At 50.4% G+C, this 6,033-nt stretch overlaps 1 long non-coding RNA gene across 1 annotated transcript; it reads right to left on the reverse strand.

Annotated features, from left to right (window-relative positions):
- Positions 1 to 4,438: 4,438 nt before the first annotated feature.
- On the reverse strand, positions 4,439 to 5,565 carry LOC309803402. Its single transcript, XR_014293939.1, has 3 exons — positions 5,467 to 5,565; positions 4,691 to 4,834; positions 4,439 to 4,534 (listed from the first exon to the last, which is right to left on the reverse strand). It is a non-coding gene; the product is annotated as an uncharacterized lncRNA (long non-coding RNA).
- Between the last annotated feature and the right edge of the window lie 468 nt (positions 5,566 to 6,033).

The following is a 6,033-nucleotide window of genomic DNA, read 5'->3' on the forward strand; positions in this document are numbered from 1 at the left end:
ATAAATAACTTGACTCAGCAGTGTAAACATTAATTCAATGCTTTTTAAAAAAATGAACGACCTTGTTTCTCTGAGTTGATGTGATACTTCTTCTCTCCTGCTTGATATTTTATTGGCTCATTGGTGCCAACAGGAATGGGTTCTAAAACTGATTAGCCCGGAGAAAGACTGTAATCAAATAAATCTCAAGTTAGCCATGCTTTCAATTTTGTTTAGAAGTGAGATTTTTTTTTCCAACTGTGCCTTATTTCCCAAAGAAAGCGTGGTAGATTTTGTGTTTGAAAACACGTTCGCCTCTGTAACTTCCAATGACAGCAGAACCAATTCTGTTTTGTAACTGGCCAATGTCAGCTCCTGAGATAGACCCGTGGAAGAAGAGGGATGTGAATAAGATCTGAATAAAGCATATTATTAGATCTCAAAGAGAATCAATAGAACTTAATGTAGTTTTCCTTGCCTTGCATCAATAAAGCAATGTTGTTAAGAAGGCGTTACAATCTTGTCTTCTCTTGTGGGTTTGAAAGCTTGTTTTGTTGTGGTGGTGATGGTTGATTTGCCTGAGTCACCTGTCCTAAGGACTGATTTGTTTGGTTTTGTAACGCATCATCCCTGCATCTGTAACTTAAGGCTCAGAACACCTAGGGAGATAAATAGATGTTATTTTTATTATCTGTGCTTTATAAATAAATTTTAACCTGGAAAGATGACATGGCCTAAGTCACACATTCAGCTGCATTTGGCAGGTTGATGCACAATTCTAGGCTGAACCTTAATCTGCTTAAAATCAGGAGAAATCTGGAAAACCACAGGCTCACCCATTATCTCTCTGCTGCTGAAATTGAGACCAGTTGGTTAAAGGGCTCTAATGGGCTGAATTGGCCCCAGAATTCAAATGTTGAATCCATACACCCCCAGGACCTCAGGATGTGACTGTATTTGGAGATAGGGCCTTTAAAGAGGTAATTAATTTAAAGTGACATGATTAGGGTGGGCCCTAATCCAATATGACTGGTGTCCTTATAAGAAGGGGAAATTGGGACACAAGACACGTACAGCGGAAAGACAACACGAAGACACAGGGGGAAGACAGCCAACCACAGGCCAAGGAGAGAAGCCTGGAACAGACCTTTCTGTCACAGCCCTCAGAAGGAACCAACTCTGCCCACAACTTGATCTCAGATTTCTAGCCACCAGAATGTGAGACAAGAAATTTCTGTTGTTTAATCGGCCTGGTCCGCAGGACTTTGTTACAGCAGCCTGAGCAAACGAATACAGGGCCCTCTGCTGCTACTTTGCTGATGATGAGTGTCAGGCCCCGGGTCTCCTGACATTCATCTCAATGCCCCAAGATCGTGCTTTTGAGGCTTACTGAGCGAAACCCAGAAACCACAGACATACCAGCTGTTTGGTGCTCACATGCCTCGTATTTATCTTAGATACCATGGAGGTCAGTCTCCTCTCTGGTCAGAGCATCATCCCCCAGAAAGTCTGAATGCAGGATTTGAAATTTGAGCTATCTGGTCAACCAGTCTGAGGTTGCGCTGACATCCTACCTTTCTTGCTCCAGTGCTCTTGCTGGGGAAATTTTCTCCAGGGAAATCTTCACTCCTGTCTGGATTCCCAGAAGTTGTGCTGACTCAGACCCTCTTTTCGGACATCCTGTGATTTTTTGAAAGAGGACGCTTTGCTCTTGTCAAGCGCACGCCTCTCCTCCCTGGGGCAGAGTCCTACCTCTCCACTGGCGCCCTTTTTCAGAGGAGGGAGGAAGAGAGAGTGATGGGGCACCGTGTCTAGTTCAGGCACGTCTCACTTAATCTTCACCTCCCTGAGGGGAAGCTACCATCACCTCCATTTGCTAGATGAAGAAACTGAGGCACATACCAGTTAATCGCTCACCCCAAACTCACACAGCTCACAAGTGGGGGAGGTAGATTTGCCTTCCACTCTCTGACTCAGGCCTGTGCTTCTGCTACCTCAGAAAGCCATTGAGAGAGAGGCAACCAGATTACCATCCTCTTTACAGACCCCACACGTCCCGAGATAACAAAGGGGAAAAGGCCCAGTGAGGACCTTGCTGAGCCGGGGCTCATGACATTTTGTCTCTGGAAGCTTCAGATAACACCTCTCCATGGCTGATGGCGTACTTTCTGTGGAGCTCTAAACAGCGCCACTTGAAGGGTGGTCTGCAGCAGGAGGCCCTCAAAGGTTCGGTCCCTGCTCTAGAATGAGATGGAGACAGAAAGCAAGCAGGAGCATTCAGGGGCATTCATGCCAATTCAACAGCAATGCTAGGGCATGGAACCCAATCATAAGAAAGAAATGAGCTTGTATCTCATACAATCATCTAATTTTTCTCAGCACACATCATACTTCATTGCAAATAACGAAACTGGTCCTTGGGACTTCCCTGGCGGTCCAGTGGTTAGGACTCGGCGCTTTCACTGCCATGGCCATGGGTTCAATCCCTGGTTGGGGAAGTAGGATCCTGAAAACTGAGGGGGGTGGCCAAAAGAAAAAAAAAAAAAACTGGTTCCTTACCATGGACACCTTGAGAAGCACTGCCCAGAGGCCAGCATAAATGACTAGGGAGACAAAGAGATGATGGGGAGGCATGGAGCCCAGGTGTTATGGGCTGAATGTCTGTGTCCCCCCAAAATCCACATGTTGAAGCCCTGACCCCCAGTATGATGGTATAAGGGGGTGGGGCCTCTGGGCAGAAATTAGGTTTAGATGAGGTCATGAGGGTGAGGGCCCCATGATGGAATTAGTGCCCTTTTAAGAGGAAGAGACACCAGAGTGTTCTCTCTCTGCCCTGTGAGGACACAGCGAGAAGGTGGACATCTGCAAGCCAGGAGGAGAGGCCTTACCAGGAACCAAGTCTGCTGGCACCTTGATCTCAGACTTCCAGCCTCCATGTGTGAGAAATAAATGTGTGTTGTTTAAGCCCCCCAGTCTGTGGTATTTTGCTATAGCAACCCGAACGGACAAAGACTCTGGCTCTGCTACTGACAACCCAAGGTTCTGTGGCTGAGGCTGGGCCTCCTGCCGTCTGGTGCTTCCTTTACTGGCAGCATTTCCTCCCTCGGGTCTTTAACAAAATTGGCAGGGTTCCCATGACATGACATGACAAAGCCAGTTCCCCAGGACACAAACCTGTCCCTACAAGGTGCTGGGTTTGAAGGCAGGTCCTAGGACACATCACACGCCATCCCCTTCCTACTGCCTGACTTGGGGTCCACAACCTGCCCTCGTGCCATCCCTCGGGTCTCCATCTCAGGAAGGTAGGGCTAGGGCTCGTCATCCCGTCCCTCCCACAAAGCCAGTCCCACCTCGAGGTGGGATTCCTTTTGGAAACTCTCCTACCCCATTCTTAGCAACCTTAAATCTCCTTATAGCAATCATTTCCTCCTCTTCAGTATAAATGGTACGTTCCACTTTTCTGCACTTGTGAAATAAATTTGTATCAAGAATAAGACCATTTTTATATAACGCGACGTGCCTGAGACTGATTTTGTTGTTGTTTTAGAGAAAGGTCCAGATGCTTTAAAAGTTGATGAAGAGCCACCCAGCTCTCGACAGCAAGCAGAAGCCTGCAGCTCCCATCACTCAGTTCTCAATTATCCTGGGAGAAGTAGGTCAGGGATGAAAGCAGGCCCGGGAGGCTGGGGGGTGTAGCAGGACAGCAGGAGACTGGCCCTGCTGTTAACGAGCGTGACCTTGGGTAAGTCTGTGACCCGCCCTGCACCTGGCTCCCCACAAGGGTTTGGAGCTCTGTGACCCCCTCCTTCTTGATAAGGTCACTCTCTACAGCGGCCATCCTGTCCTTTAGATTATTAAACAAGAAGCCCAATGGCCTGAAATGAGCCTCCCTCCCTGCCCCCCTCATTCCCCAGGCTGTCTTGTTAATAGGAAAGTAGCTACAAGGTAAGCAGCCGAGAGAAGAAAGAGACCCCCCGACGAACAGCCCGTTCTTCGAGGGAACCTCACCCCCGAGGGCCGGGGGGATGGTGGCTTCAGCCTCCTGGACTTCCCAGCAAAGTCTGTGCTTGTCTTTGTAGTTGCTGCTGCCCACGAAGCTGTACCTGGCTTCTCTTTCCTGCCTAACAGACACCGTGGTTTCCATCAGCCTCAGGCCACTCCCCCTCCTGGAGGCTCCTTCCTCCTTCCTCCTCTGCGTCCTGCACTCTTCTCCCCAGGGCCCCAGTTCTCCCGCCCGGTCCTTCGACACCTACCTAGCATTTACAGTTCACAAAGCACGTGCATCGAATCCTCGCGATGTTTTGATTTATTGGCTTCTGAACAAAAATCTCCAGGTCTGGGGAGCTGAGTGTAATTTTTGCCTCCGGTCCCCTGTCTACCCTGGGCCACCACAATCAGGGGGGGCTTGGGGACATCAGACACTTTAGGTACATACCGTTCTTCCTGTGAGCCCGGCAAACCCTGTGAGACCGGGGTGGAGAGCTTCCTTTGATGAACATGGAAAGTGAGGCTCACTTGGATGCCTGGGCACAGATTGGATGCCCTGGGGTGTCCACTGGTTTAAAAAAAAAAAACAAGCACAGGCTGGTCACGTGCTGACTCAGGGCCAACGCAGAGCCAGTAAGGGGCAGAGGCGGGCTCAGCCTGGGTCTGTGTGATGCCAAAGCCCCCTCTCCTCCACCAGACGTCCCACTCTGGCTTCTGCCCTTACCTCTCGGGAGTGTGGCCTCCAGGATGCCCGAGCAGCTCGGAAAGGTAGCAGACACAGAGCCTCTGGGATGCCCAGTGGAGAAGGAGGGTCCAGACGAGGAGAACCAGCTCTCCACCTGGAAGCTGCAGAAGGCTTGTCCTTCACCTACACAGCAGATCAGAGGCAGCTGCCGGGAGCCCAGGGTGGTCCCACCAGGAAGCGGGGGTGGGGATTGGGTTGGGTTGGGTTGAGACAGCTCAGTGACTAGGGATACTGGACACTTGGTGGGGCTGAGGACGCTGACAGGTCCGTCCTGAAGAATTCCTGAAGAATCACGAGCCCCTTCAGCCAGCTTCTCCTTTTGCATTTGACCCCTCACTGCTGTCCTGACATTGGCCCAGAAGACACCATCCCGCGCTTCTGGGGCCCATGGCCTGCTTTCAGGCTGCTGGAGAAGCAAGGCATTCAGAAACCCGTGACCAGCCCTCCCTGCGCTGGGGGCTTTTAATCTCCTTAATTGAAATTGATTAGCCTCTTGGGAGGCAGCTCCGCATTGGCCCTGAGCTTCAGCAGGTGATCAACTCCTGCTTCGTTCTTTGAAAGACCAATTGACACACCAGGGCATCTGATCTTCTCCCTGAATCCTGGGCCCCTTTCCTGACCAGGAGCAAAACCAGAAACAGGCACACTTAACAAAACAGCTGAGGAAATAAAAGCACCCGATAAAAATAAGGGGAGAATATTCCAGTCCCATTGTGGCTTAGCATTATACAAAAGGCCAGTCAAAACCCCATTACCAAGGAAAGATGTAATCACACAGGGACGGAGCTGCGGCAGGGGGAGGTGGGTCTTCGGCAGCTCACAAGATAAACAGGCTGGGCTGGAGCATCTCGAGCACCCGGCTGCAGAAAAGATAAAAAGGGAAGAAAAGTGAAAGCCCATCTTAAGTTAAAAGCAAACCAAACATCGAGAGAACGGTTTGAGCGTCCAGATTTGGGTTCATCTAGACACATAACAGTCCACTCCCCACCCCCAAGTGGCTGGAGCTGCTTTACAAACCGGTTTGGTCCCTCATACCTCTTGGAGAGTCTTCTAATAGGGCTCCTTCCTTACCAGGCTGATCACATATCCTAGAAACATCCCTCTGGGGGTTCCCCTGGGATGGGCCGGTGGGTCATTTCACCAACTGGGAGCTGGGTTTGAAAGGCCTGTGCTGGGGACTCGGGCCACCTTATGGTTTCCAAGCCCTGGGCTCTGTCTCTGCACTGGCTGCACAGGGTGGCACCAGGACACAAGACTCACCTTAGAGGTAAGGAAACACAGGCCTGACAAGGTAGGTAATCACTGGGAGTGACAAACTCATA

The sequence above is a fragment of the Mesoplodon mirus genome (assembly GCF_964341445.2).
Source record: "Mesoplodon mirus genome assembly, chromosome: 4".
In the NCBI taxonomy this organism is placed as follows: domain Eukaryota; kingdom Metazoa; phylum Chordata; class Mammalia; order Artiodactyla; family Ziphiidae; genus Mesoplodon; species Mesoplodon mirus.